Source organism: Labrus mixtus, chromosome 22 (assembly GCF_963584025.1).
Source record: "Labrus mixtus chromosome 22, fLabMix1.1, whole genome shotgun sequence".
Lineage (NCBI taxonomy): Eukaryota > Metazoa > Chordata > Actinopteri > Labriformes > Labridae > Labrus > Labrus mixtus.
The window spans coordinates 16,286,692-16,301,513 of NC_083633.1; the positions used below are offsets into that span (position 1 = coordinate 16,286,692).

At 39.7% G+C, this 14,822-nt stretch overlaps 1 protein-coding gene across 5 annotated transcripts in view; it reads right to left on the minus strand.

Moving 5' to 3' along the window:
* syt1a (synaptotagmin Ia) overlaps positions 1-14,822 on the minus strand; it is a 145,922-nt gene that overhangs the window by 97,748 nt on the left and 33,352 nt on the right. For all 5 annotated transcript variants that reach the window (XM_061029496.1, XM_061029495.1, XM_061029493.1 and 2 more), the window contains exon 2: positions 9,908-9,963. The gene's annotated coding sequence lies outside the window, so the exon portion shown is untranslated. The remainder of the gene's footprint in view (positions 1-9,907; positions 9,964-14,822) is intronic.

Consider the following 14,822-nt stretch of genomic DNA (forward strand, 5'->3'; position numbering starts at 1 on the left):
GACACCTGAACATCTCAATCAGAAGAGAAAAGTCCGATACGGCCATTTCAGAAAGAAATCTAATTCCAATGGTGAGGGATGGTGTGTGCTGTTTGTTTCTGACTTGCTTACCTAAATCTAGACAATTTAAGATCTAGACGAAGATAATAACGAATGACTTAAACCAAAATGGGACATCAGTTCTGCTCATACTGGATCCATCAGCTGTATAAAACATGGCCGTCGTCACAGTGATGTCACCCATTGGTTTCTGAAGATCAGTTTTAAAGCCCAGCGATGCCGGTTGAAAAATGGAAACGCTGGAAAAAATGGAATCATACTTTCAGTCAACCTAGTAAAGGGACACAAACCGACTTAAACATGTACTAGATGTGTTAATACCAGCGCATGTAATGGCTCTGTTGATGTGTTAACTCAGAACAGAAAAGTACTGATGTGATTGGCCAGAAAATCAGAAAGTTATATTGAAACCAAAACAAATACTACAATATTTGCTGTAGACCATGTGATTTTAACCATTCCAACATAAACACAGTTTGTCCCCTAATAGACTCTTTGATAATATTACAGTAATGTTAAATGATTGACTGCCCCCCCCCCCCCCTAATATTCTAGTTAGAAATTAAGATATTTATCTCCACAGGGATATCCTTAATGGAGTTGTTCCATTTAATGGCAAATTAACGATCGTCTTTAATTATTTCATTGATGGTAACTTTATCTGTAATTTCTCTTGATTTTCTGCTTGCTTGCTTGTAGAAAATATTTAATGCAAAATGTGCTGGCTCAGCAACTGATCGTAATAAGTGGAAGTAACAGTTACACACTTTCTTTAACTCGTGTCATTTCCCAGAATCAGTGAACTTGGAGCTTTTAAAGCATTTGTAATTATTTTTCAAGATGGGTGCTGTAGTTGTTTTTAGGGAAAGTTGATATTCAAACGCTAATTAACCATTTGAATCCACAAAAGATAACAACTTTACTTCATTTGAATGAATTCAGTTCTGTTGAGTAATCTTCAAACTTTTGGATTTTTTTGGGAGAACTTAGATCCCATACTCTAAAACGTAAAGAGGGAAAAATCACTCTTGTTTTTCTTACCACCAACAATAGATGCTTGCAGCTTAAACGGCGGGGTCATAAAGAGGCAAACATCTGTTTAATATGAGCCAACCAAGTGGGAAGAAAATTGGCAAAGAATCAGACGCTGGGCAGGAAAGTCTAGCCACAGCCATTTAAGCAGCCAGTAAGACACCAAAGTAATTCCACATCTGTTAGAACAGATTAAGAGCTCCACATGGGCCAATGATGCATTCATGTTACAAACAGGTGTATTGCATATGATGAATACAATGTCAAGACATGAAATGCTAACGGCTAACAAGATTTTGGCCACGAATTCTCATATGCAAAGTCACAGGCTGAACAGGCCTCATCAGTGGGAGAGAGTTCACCTCCGTGCTCCGTTCAAATATTTCCCCGCCAGATTAAGTTTGCTAAACACACAGTTCAACGCAATTACATTAGCCTGAGCGTGTGTCATTACGCCGCTGAGGAGGAAATATGGGCACAAGATCTTGGTGACTATCATGCGAGGAAGCTAAATTGCTTCAGAGCCGGCATTACGGGACAATTCAAAAGCAGCCTGCAGGCAAGACGAGAGAGAGCCAAACATGTGGTTCGCTTTCATTTTGAAAACATTTAAATGGTCAAGAAAAGAATCAGAGAATGAGTTTGAATGTTAAGCCTTTATTACAAGGGCAAAGCTGAAAGATTTATCTCTAATAGAAGATGAAAGAAGAATTTGAAGACCAGATACTGTTTTTTTTTACGCTTCTTTGTTCTGTATGTGCCAAGACAGTTTCTTCTTCAGGCAGTAAGAGTGGCCTTCCACAAGCCTTTGAATATTTACCGAGCCATAGCTTAATCCTCCAGGAGGTAAAAAAAAAAAACAACAAAAAACACCCACGCTCTCTGAGGGAGTGGAAAGAGAGATCAGCCCCACCGTATGTACCTCACACCTACACAAAACTGTGCGCGCCTGCATCACATATCCCCAAACTCCGGTGTTATAACCCCCCCTGTGGTGTTACACAAAGTAAACGTTGCTTATGTTGACATTGACTCGGCTTGAAAGCGCCTTGGGCTCCTGTGTCGTGACGAGTCACCAAGAAGCAGATCTGAGAGCAGTTCGAGACGCTCGCCTGCCCCAGATATTTTACAAAGTCGAGAATGAAACCGCTTTGACCGTGTTACTATGATGCCAACCATTTTTATATGATGCCAACCATTCTCATTTTGTGGCTTTGCTACATTTTTGCTTCCCCACTAGTTTCCTGGCTTTCAGTCATCAAGTTAACATCTTATAATGTGGATTATGTAGTTGTTGTTCTTTACAAGAAGAGAAAACTGTTTGCTTCCTTCATTGAGTTGTTTGATTGATTGAGTTGTTTGATTGATTGATTGATTGATTGATTGATTGATTGATTGATTGAAAGGACCTCATTGTCAGAAAGTCTGAAATGTGCCTTGCATCACAGAGGCTCCATTTGCAACATAAAAATTCAAGACAACATACAAAGCTACAGACATTTGATACATTGTTCAAACACCAAACAAATATTCAAAAGCCTTCAACGCACTTTCATCTGGGATTCATCTCTCTATTTAATTTTAGGATTGACTGGTGTACAAAAGAGTGTTTCAGTCTTATTGAAACATGGGACTGTATATCTCAGGTTTGATGGTAATATTTAAATTGGGAACTGCAGTCCAAACTCAAAACATTGTCATGATACAAGATTTTTTGAGTTATTCTAGTCAAATTCCAATAATATTGATACCTGTTTTGATACCATGGCAACAAAATAATAAGTCGTAGGCAGCCAACATTATGTAATTTCACAAAAACATCACTAAAGATCTTTTCTGTTCAGCACTTTTTCAAACGTATCATTAAAAAATCAAATTCAAAGTATCATAACTATAACAGAAACCACACATAGATTTTGAAAATACAACAATACCTAAAAAGCCAAAAAGAAGTGCATCATTCTAACAGGGTCGCAGAGTCCTTTAAATGTTGGTTAAATGTTAGAAATGTCTTGAACGGAATGAGTCATTTTCATCAGGATTAAGATATGTATCAAACTACACACACAGTGTTAATCACTGGTGCATGTACCAGGTGCTGTCCCTTAAGTCGTTTATCAAGAAGTTCATCAAAAAGAAGCTTAAATAAAGTCCTTATCTCAAAATATAACAACTTTTACCAACAATCCTGGAAACAAACCAAAAACTTAATCCCTTGCTTCTCGGCTCATTGCCTGATTTCTCACTAAACTTCACTGAAAGTCTGTGAACAAGTTTTTGAGCGTTCATGCCAACAAACCAACAAATGTTTGGGTTTTTTTCTGAAAGGAAGTGTGGTCTACTCGAGAAGTCCAAATATTATAAATAAATAGAAAACGAGGACTACCTGTGAGATGGTCCCCACAAAATATGCAGCTGTCGTGAAGCCGTCTTTTTTTTTAGACGATAAAGTGAAGGCACGGGAGAATATGCTTTTAATTTAACACAAACCGGGATCTGGTGGTGCTCCTTCCATGCTGTTTCTTTGTGTTCATGCCTGGACCCAAACAGGAAATGGACCATTATATCAAATTTTGAAGTGTTACCTTGAGACCTGGTGCATGACTCTAAATGTCTCAAAGTCCAAACTCAATCTGCTACTGGACTGGTTCATTTTCCAAAAATATCTTTGCAATTACCAAAAAATACAATTCAAAATTGAAATGCATTGAGTTTTTCTGGAGTGCTACTTTCTTGTTGTATTCATATTGTATGCAAATTTAGTGGAAGTTAACTAATGAATTTGACAGCCCTCCAAAGAAAGCAGAGGACAGCTGAGCTCACAGAATATCAGTGAGCTGCTCGTTCTTCTCTCAGTGGAGAGAAGCAAACAAGGTCTGTCTTTTGTATTTGTCATATCTCCTCCAGCCCACAGTGACCGCAATGTGTCCGAGACACTTTGGCTCACAAAGGACAGATCGACACCGAGGAGCCAGGGGAATTGGAGCATTGTGGGAAATGGCTTCCCTGTGGCCATTTTGAACACGCCAGGCCATCTCTCCCCACATGTCGCCTTCTCTTAAGCTTATCCAAAGGGAGTTGTGTCCTCTCTCAATATGTAAGGATCATAGAGCTGAACAACCCAGCATATCTGATGGACACTAAACACCGTGCAAAAACCTCAAGCACACACCGCAGTCACAGGGGAAATACTGCTGTGTATATTCATACCATATCTTAAATGCAATCCAGTAAAACTGTGCTGCTGTGTGGCATAAGACCACAATCGTTGTATTTGCAATTCACTGATGGGGTTTCAGGCACACACTCAGTTCTGTAATCAAACAGAATAAAAATCTGGAAGCAAAAGACAGAAAGGCAAAAGAAGAATAAAGTGAACCCTCCAGTGGGAGGATGCAGGCGATTCTAGTAAAAATATAATGATATTGATGCCTGTTTCAATACCACAGCAACACAAGTCTAAATCCTAGGGCACCCAATATTCTGTATTTTTTTAATTCAACAAATATGTTGACAAGGTTTCAGAACCAAAGCCGTGCCCAACACAATTTTACAATGTAAACTATGCTCTCTTGTTGGTTTGCAGGCACTTTTGGTTTTAAATATGACTTAAAGAGCCCATATTATTCCCTTTTTAGGTTTCGTATATTTAATCTATGTACCTACTTTTGTACGTTCACAATAGCTAAAGTCTGAAAAAAGTGTCTGTTTTCATGTACTGCTCCTCCTTGCTCCCTCTATGCTCTGAGTCCGTCAGCTACGCTCTGTTGAGCCCACACTGTTAGACCCCACGTGGGCCAAGTCTGCTCTGATTGGTCTGCCCATCCGCTCTGTCGTTATTGGTCAGTTGCTCAGCACGGTTCTCGGAACTGTCCCGCCTCTTTTACCATATTGGGAATGCAGCCACTGGCTCCGTCCGAGGGGAGCATAAACATTAGCACCTTAGCACTACTGCGCTACCGCAGGCTACGGCATATCGTGGGCGTGCTACAGAAGTTAACGGGCGTGCAACATGAGCTGCAGGGCTTGCCACAACGAGCCAATGGGCTTAGATCAGTGATCTCACACTGACAACAACGTCGGACTGACAAATTTTTATCGAGGGGGGCTAGAATCGAGCGTTACATGCGGCTAATGCTACAGCTAACAGGAGGACGTAGGAGAAGCCGCGTTTCTGCGGACTTTGAATTTTTGCAAATAGATGTGCCTAAACATGCACAGGACACTTGGAAAACACACTAAAGAGCATATAAAACCAGAAAAAGACGAATATGGGACCTTTAAGATCAGGGGCCGTATTCACAAAGCCTCCTTATTACGGTACTGAGAGTTGCACCTAGCAACTGATAATCAGTTTGTCACACAAGACCTTGTGAAGTTGTGTTGCTGAAGGAAGTTGGCTTGCTTGAATTGTACTTTTTTTTTAATCCATTTGATTTTGTGTTTGCTACAACAGTGAAATATGTCATTTCTGTTTTTATCAGGGGGCTGTGGCACCTTCCTATTAGCTCTTCCTAAAATATAATTTGATTATGGTTTTGTATTCAGTTGTGTGCTTTCAAACTCTTCCTGTCTGTATTTAATATTAACACAACAAATGTCTTTTTTTTTGCCATTTTCCCTTTTCATTAGGAAATACTTTTTCTCTCTTAATATGAACTATAGAAAATTCAAGAACTGCACCTTTTCTTGGGTTAGAATTTCACCAACTCTGCCGGTGACATGAAGCTGTGCCTGTCTGGTGTCATCCCACCATTATCCAACAGCAGGTTCCGAATGAACGAGACCGGAAATGAAATAGCAGCACAGCGAGATTAAAAAGGGGTACAGAGAGTGCTGTCTGTCCTGTGTGAAAGGGAAGCATGGCTTTATACTCACCCAGACAGTGGAGGAGGATTTCATTTTGTACTGGATATGACAGCCCCAGAAGACCGACTGGGAGTGTGACTGAGGGAGGTCTGGTTCACTCTGGGAACTATTATCCTTCTGATGAAGATAGTAATGGTGTGTGACTGCATAATGACCTACTGAGTATTCTCTACCAGTTTTAATATCGGCACATTTTTTTTTGATTCAGTCTTTATACACAAAGGCTTGTAGGTTTTAGTCTCGTTCTAGTCATTTAAACCCTTTATTAGACATTCACACCTAAAGCGTTTGGCCAGTTTGAAACAAGCTCTGGTGCGCTGGGATAGTTAGTTTGGTTTGGGGTGGTGGGAATTATTGAAGAGCTCAGGAGCAGACCAAAGAACACCCGAGCACCATCAAATCGATCTCACCAAAAAACTTTTTTTGATAATTGCAGTCTGGATCAAAGAGATGATCAAAGTTACCGCCTGTAATTGCCATCTACAATCCTCTCTTTATCGGTTTAAACTTTAGAAACTCTTCAGAGAGATTTTCTGTGTGCAGTTTGACCAGACTGATTAAATAAAAGCAACTTGCAGGGTCATCAGTCACGACTCATGCCTCAAGCTTTTTCACTAAATCAATATTTGGTGTTTTAAAACTTAAAAATAACTATGCAGAAATGACCAGTCGTATTGTCGATGGTCTTCTTTGTCTGTAGGTCACATCAGTATTAATTTAATTCTATTTCATTTCCAGTTGAAAACAGCTCACTGGAGCTTAAAGTCTATGAATTGTATAGGCAATATTGCATTGAGTATTTTTTTTTTTTTGTTTTGAACTAAATACTGGCTCTGCAGCTCTCAGGCTGGCTGAGTCAGTGCTTAAAAGTTCAGCGAGACGGTTGTCACGTCGATGATCTGACAGTCACGGTCAGAGTCATCACTTCCCTGAGCCAAGGGATGAAACTAAGAGACAAGGATAAGCTTCAACATACTCATGCATGGATGTGTCAGGAGGCAATAAACAAAATCACAACTGATGCCAATTAGATCTCGCAATAATAAAACTTTCCATGAGTATCTATGGCTCAGGTTGGCAGAGGGTAGCGTTTTAAACAACTAGACATTTTAATGGTTATGTAAGGGTAGTTGCACCCTGCAGCAATCACAGCCGTTTTGAGGGCAAAGTGAATTACACAATTATACAGTGTGAAACATTTTTCTGCCTTCTACACACTGACCCAGACAGCTCTGCAACCTCCTGACATTTTCAAGCTCTATAAAGCATTCACAAATTAGCACACAGAAGACAAAAGTACTGCCAAAAACAAAGGCAAATTACTAAATGGAATACAAGAGCCTGTGTCCACCAATGCTGTTTTTTGAGCTGGCAAGGGGTAAGTGCAGAAGTAGAAAATGATTGTTATGGGCTGAATTATCAGTGGTCGCTCATCATAAAATGAGTTAAAAGAAGGAATAAAGACTCTACGACTTCCCTCAGGTAAAATGTGGAACCATAGTAGACTGGGATTTTAACCCAGTTACACAGCATGAAGGGTGATTAATATTCCCGCTAATGGGAGGAGGCTGAGACATCTCTGGGTTTGAGGTCAGGTACGAGGCATAAACAACAGTGAACACTGGCAAGTGAAGGTGGGAAGTGCACACTGCATCAATCAATCCTGACGTCTAAGACAGGCGCAAGGGAGCTTCATCATCCAGGGGAGTGGGTGCTTCACTAAGTCAAATCAGACAGTGCTAATTAGTAATGTTTTTTTGTTTTTTTTCCTGCTTTACAGGAACCAAGAAAAAAACCTTTCCAACTAAGCTTTACACAAAGATATACAGAGAATAATCATGCAATTAAACTCATTAAATTATGGAATTCTCTCGATAATCATTTAAAATGCTGCTCAAGTATCATTAAATTTAAAAGAATGTATAAAGAAAAGGTTCTGGGAAATTATGAATATATTGAGTTAATCTAACTGATTGTATTTGATTGTTTCTATATTTTTTATCTATTTTTTGTTTTGTGAAAGAAAGAGAAAACAACAGGTTAGCCATCTTATTCTGTTAAACAGTTTCTTGTGTTATTAGGAAAAGGGGGCAGGTATTATAAGTTTTCTTCTTCCTGCTCCTGTTTGCTCATGAACAGTGTTTCAGCATTATGAGAAAATATTTTTTGTTGTGTATTATGGTGTTGAAACCATACACTGAATTGAGCAAATCAATAAATCAAATATGAAAAATGAAAATAATATGAAATTAAGTATGAAAAAGAGACCGTATATACAGATGGACAATATCCTCCTGTTGCACAAAGATGAAGCCAAAACACACCCTGTGACGGGCGCTGACATGTTGCACATTTGGAGCTAGAGTCTGCACAGTAGGGACTGGCTGGAAAACCCATGGTATTGACGTCACGCCACACCATCCATGGCCCTAATGTTTTAAGTTATAGCTCCTTCAAGTACTTTTTTTTTTGGTAGCAGAAATGACACTTTTCTGAATAATGTTTGAATTTAGAAGAATAAATGGGAAAGTGCTGCTATGAAGGCTGAATTAATCTCATCGGTTATGGCAGTTACTCACTGTTACCAAGTTGTCAACTTAAGCTCACACTTAAGACTTCCTCAGAAGCAGTTTCTGACAAATCTTGTAACTTTTTTCCAGTACAGTCAATGCTGATTTTATGCAAATCGTAATATGGCAATATCCTTAGACCCCAAGGAACTCCTTTAGCAGCTAATTTTCTTCCAAAAAAAAGTTGGCAATGCAAATAAATATGAATTAAAGTTCTTTCAAATAAGCAACAAGAACAGGGAGTAAATTAAATATAAAAAAACATTCCGCTTCCATCTTTCCTTCCCACTACTTGGCATATGTTTCTCCAACAGAAAGTTATGAAAAAAGGACTAGGTCTGGAGGTTTAAGAATGACACACGACTGTCACACTAGACAAGTCCGGATCACCTGAAGTACTTATGACATGGAAAAGAAGACCGCTTTCTGCGATTATTTTCTCACAAGCAGTGAACTGTCCAGGGGTCAATGACCAGATTAAATAGTCAAGCTGAGACCAAATGGGCACCATGGATATAGGACCACAACCAAGTCCCCTTACAATACCTGCTTTATATCTTGCTGTGTTTGCTCTCTAAAGTTGGAACTTAATAAAGGTCTTGCCTGTGACTCTTAATTTGACCCTGCCTGGAAACTTGCCCCGCTCTGAGTGGCTTTAGTAATAAATACCCAGAAATAGGCATATTTATTTTCATCACACCTTAAAGGGTTAAAGAACTATGTCATTGGCATTTAAAAGTGTTTATTTGTTATTTATCTACGTCCTTGTGGTTCCTCGTTGCTTTAATATTATTTCAGCCAAGAAGCAGTTCGCTTCTTATTCTAGTATATTCTACCAAATCAAAGGAACCCAAATGCAGACTATTTTACATCATGTAAAGAACAGGCTCATGCGTCTCATCCTCTTGACTGAATAGCCACTCCAGTCCCTTTGACCACAGCTGACTTCAGTCCATTGAATTAGCACACAGCCTTCTGGGCTACAGGCTCAGAGGCCATGTTGGAGGCTCAGTGGTGAATATTAGATTGCACGCCTCCAGATCTCATTAAAGGAAGCAACAGGACAATGTCTGCATCTCAAATGAGACCAGAGGCCATCAGGCATCCTGACTCCCACTTGGATGTAGTGATTTGATTGATATAGGGTGTGTGTGTGTGTTTGTGTGTGCGTGTGTGTGTGTGTGTGAGTGTGCGTCACAAAAGAACAGCAGGGTAGGATGTCCTTTTCAGTAAATGTCGTTAGGCTGCTTTAACAACTTACACAATTGGGGGAAATTGTAATATGGGGTCACAAAACAAGCCGTAAAAGGGATTTTTTTTAAACTATCCATTACATGCACAGTACACACGATAAAGTCAAATAGCAAGACACTTACGATATTCTCCGTTTGAGGGTTTTCCTCCTGTTGCTCTCTTTCCAAACGTCAGTTCACTGAAAAAGAAAAATCATAACGTCAGTGCCAAAAAAAACGAAACCATCATATTTTTTGAAGATTAAATTCCACAAAGAATCACATTAAAAGCCAATAAGACAACTTCATATGAAGTGCAAGTGATTCTATCAGCATATTGAGCCACAGTGCTCAGTGCAGTGTAATAAAATGTGTCAAATGAGTCTATGAAGATGTATGAAAGAGGCTGCAGGAAAATGAAATTAGTGGGTTGATGTCCAGTATTAGCTTCAAATTATCAGCTAACAGGGTTAAATAACAACGCACGCCTGAAGGCAGGACTTTTACGGTGGTTAACCAGTAGCCTTTAATTAAAACAGTTCAGTGCCAATACCATGTCCACTACTAAGTGAGAGAAGTAGGCTGATACTCCAGAGAGGTGGGAGGATAAATAACTTGTCTTTTCACTATGAAGTCCTTTTGTGTGACCTTTTTTATCCATTTAATTATATCTGTATCTTTACAGCAAATGATCCGACTTTACGATAAGCAATGCACATTTGTAATCCAATTTTTCCACCGTTTCCAAATGGATGTTATTTAGGATGTTCCGGTCTGTAAGGATCTCAGACTGTTGCACTAAAAGTGAACAGCAGTGATTGGTAGCTGGCGTTCCTGTGCGTGTGCATAAGTGTATGTTGGTGTGTGTCAGCGCTCCGACATGCAGACAGTAGAGGAGCAGGAGAGAGAAGCTTTGGTGCTCGGCGGGTGTTAATATCTGACCCTGCTTGGGAGACTTGTAGCCTTTGGAGCACTGTCATCGTGAAATTGGGCAGGGATTATTTATCTTTGAATCAGTCATTGTGGGTCTCAAACAGTTAGGTTTTTGGAATAAAAGATTGTCTCTAACCCAAACTCTCTCCTCTTTTTAAAATGTTAATAAGTGTTGGAATAATTGGTGACAGAAATTGGTGGTCTAATTTGCAGGCAGCAGATGGCACGCCATGAAGCAGCAATACATAAACAACATATGTTGGGCCACTTTAATGGGTTCAGAGGACAAACAAGCTATATGAATCAGAAGAAAGTCATGGCTACTATTTATACCTCCCACTACACATACTCACAAGTGAAGCCTGATTGCGATGGCTTTTTTTTCACAAGATCTTTGATGGTTTAATAATGTGACGGATTGAGTTGGTAGAAACACTATTTGAAACATATGTGCATTTTGTGGAACCAGAATTGTAATACGTTAAATAAGATGAAGAATAAGCGCCGTTGACTAAATCCATATTCAATCTAATGTTAAAAGTTCACACGCCTTGACAAGTCCAACTCCAGCATGTCAACTGGCTTCATAGTGTTTCTTAATTGGCGCTTGCAAGTATGCTGCTGCAGAGAAATCTAGGAGTATTATGGAAAGCGATAAAGCCAGAGCCCTGCAGAGAGGTGAGGTGTTACCCTTCTAAATTTGATGTAAGTGGGGCGACCAATATCACACCATGTAAGGGGGTTGAAAATGTACATCAGCAGTACTGAGAATCACGATTTACGGGAGCAAAGTTCATATAAGTTCTGCAATAGGCAAAGAAGTTTTAGGTTCTTTTTCATTGCTTTTACAAAAAAATGGAAATGTGGATATTTAAAATATCCAATCACCTCTCAAAAAAGGATGGACAGAGAAAAAGAGGACACAGGAAGTTATGTCCATTATCGGCCAATTGTGGAAATTCAGTACCAAAGCTGGCAGGCTGTCTTCTAAAAGATGATGGTGTGAAAAGATATAAACAGCCGCTAATTAAAGGCTGATATTTACCAGTAGACAGCAGGAGGGCTTTGAAAGTCAACTCTGTGCTTTTACTGAAAAGGTGTTCAATGAATGTGCAACAGTCATGTGGGTTTGAAAAACAAACACCTAACCATCTGTCCATTGGGATATATGCTCCCAAAATAGATTTTTAAATGCCAGGAGATAAGAGTCCATTGACACAAAATAAAGTAGGTGAAGATGGCCTAAAGGTGTGTCTATTTTTACTCTGAAAGGAGCAGGAGTTAACTCTTTACTCTTAGCAGTGAGGAACAGAGGCCCCACAGCCAAATGTCATACACTCCTAGGCTCCTCAGTAAGCCATCTCACCCTGTGGCTCTATGCTTCAATTTGTGAAATTTGAGAAACCCCTCCTTCATTCTCTTCTCAAAAAGGAACTGTGCTTTGCTGGCCTGCCCTTACACTAATATCCCTGGCAAACATTCACCCTGGGAGCTTGCATGAGGTGAGTGCGAACATCTTTACCAGAAGTGTCATTGCTGGTCTGAGGACAAAAGAAATCAGTCTCATCAGCAACAGAGTGGCCAAGGTGTACATATGGAGTAGCTTTGTCTTTGCATGATTACTGTTGGGCTTTCAGGCCTCTTTTTGTTGAATCAAGAGGGCCAAAGGTTGGAGCATGATGTGTATAGAAGCCAACAAAGACAATGGCGTCTCTGGCTCATCAACAAGCATCAATGAGTTAACGATTACATGGCTAAACAGTGAGCGATGTAGGTCTGTATCGTGAAAAATCTAAACACAAAATGAACAAAGCCCAAGTGTCTGTTTTAGGGATGAAGGCCAAAATACTGTATAGTAGGTTAAATCTGTGATAAAATGTATTCAAGTTCAGATCATTTAATTATACATACCACACCCTAAACATAAACAGCATCAAACATATTCTACCTTTATCTGTATTATATATAAACGGAAAAATTAAATATCTGAAACATCCTGTGAAGTATGAATACCATGACCATTATTCTGGCAAGATCAGCAATACATATTGCATGACTGCACATTGCAGTCTTCTTAGATTCAAATATCTGCCACTGAGATAAACAACTGACCATGGCACTGTCCATTTATCTCACCCCTCTGAGACAAATCAAATATTCTCCAGTGTGCACAACACTGCAATACTCAAAAGCAATAGGAGGGATAACACTAGAGAAAAAAAAGAAGAAGAAGAAAAAAACAATATTAAACTAAGGCTCATATTGGTGTTTAGATCTCCACATCTATTTAATAAGAAGCAGAGGGGCCTAATGTTTAAGGAACAATGGTGGCCTCTCTGTTTAGCGGCAGAGACGCAAAGCCAATATCCGGAATAAAGATATTACCCCGGGGAAGGAAGAGCCTTCATCATTCTGTAGATCTCATGCCATCCTGTTTTTCAGTTTGAAGGCTGGATGGAGCCACCTCCATTGTTTCCCTGACGTTGGTTGCTTCCTTCCCAACAGACAGGCAGCCTTGACAACAGCTAGTCCGAGGCCCACTTGAATTTGGCTAAAAAAACTAACTTTGGCAGATGTAAAGCAACCAGGCTGTAAGCAAACAGCCAAAAGATGAATGCATCTCTGTTCTGCCAAACCTTTACACAGGGGCACTTGTATTTTTGTGGGATGTAATGAGTCTGCCGTATGACACCGTCTGGTATCCTCCCTGTTTTGGAGCTGTTTACATATCATACTTGAGTGACGGTTTGTTTTGTATGTGACAAGGTGGAAACTGGAGTTCACATCTTCTCTACTGTCTTCAGAAAAGTAACTAGACTATAAAATGTCTCTGCGGGCTTGGTTGTTATGGATAGAGTCAGCTTAAATCAAATGATGGGAAATTTGATGTTTTCACACCACAGATCACACCTAACCATTCATTCATGTTATGTTAACAGTCCATCAGTATTAACTAATCCATTTATCAGGAGCAACTTGGGGTTTAGTGTCTTGCCCAAGGACAGATCGGACATGTAGCCGCAGGAGTGGGGGATCGAACCCAAGACCTTCCGGTTGAGAAACGATGGACTCTACCAACCGAGCACAGCCACCACATGGATGATATGCTCATTCATACGTCAGTCCTTTTTAGACTTTTGTATTATTGTTGAAGTATAATTTTCTTCTCCAAATATGAATGGAGAATATAATTTAAGTAAACGCAGTGAACTGAGACACCTGAAAGTTTTGTTTTGCCACACAACGGAAAAAAAAAGATGTACGTAGTAGTAATCAGGAGTAATCATTTATTTCGGTCGCAGGGGAAAAAAAGTACGTGGTGGAGGACGTGGAGGAGTGTCGGGCTCAGGTGGAGCGTTACACTCGACCCCTCCACATCATCGAGGGTCCTCTGACATTGTTCTGAACCGCTTGATCTCCATCCATCTCTTTAGAACATCAACAATGTAACAGTGTAAAAAAGGACCCCTCCGGACTACTTTCCGCACATCAATCCTGCTCTGAATCAGTCTGCTCAGGCTGGAAAAATAATGAAATGTTTTGTTTGCTTTGTTTTTCTGCGCAAAGGAGAACAGATGGGTCTCTGCTGTCAGTTACTGTATGATCTGTTGCTCCAGCCTGGCCGGGCCTGTCAGTCAACATTTCTCTCTCTTGACATCAAAATGTTTGATAATCACGGCACTACAGATGCTGAGGAGGGGATGGAAAAGAAAGGAAACAGCCTGGTATGATGTGACTGCTAATTATGCAGCCTGAGATGTCTCTTTGTCATTGGACTAAATTGCATGACATTTTAGAATAAATTGCATTTTCGCCCATTTACTTGGCTGAATGTGCGAAGGAAACAATCAAAATTGCATGCAAATGAAAAATGAATAAGTGACAGGAATATACACAACAGCAAAGCCAGTGTTGGGCTTTGATTTGATTGTAAGAATATAAACACAAAAATGTCTTGTCTCTTTGATTATTCTTTGGCAAACATGTTTACTTCTCAAACTACTGAACTCTTTGCACGTACACTTGCTCTGAGTGGATGGAAAACAGTTGACAAATTTAACTCTAAAGACCTAAAATCGACTCAGAAAAAAAGTTCCTAATCATAATCTGAAGTGTGCCATTTCTT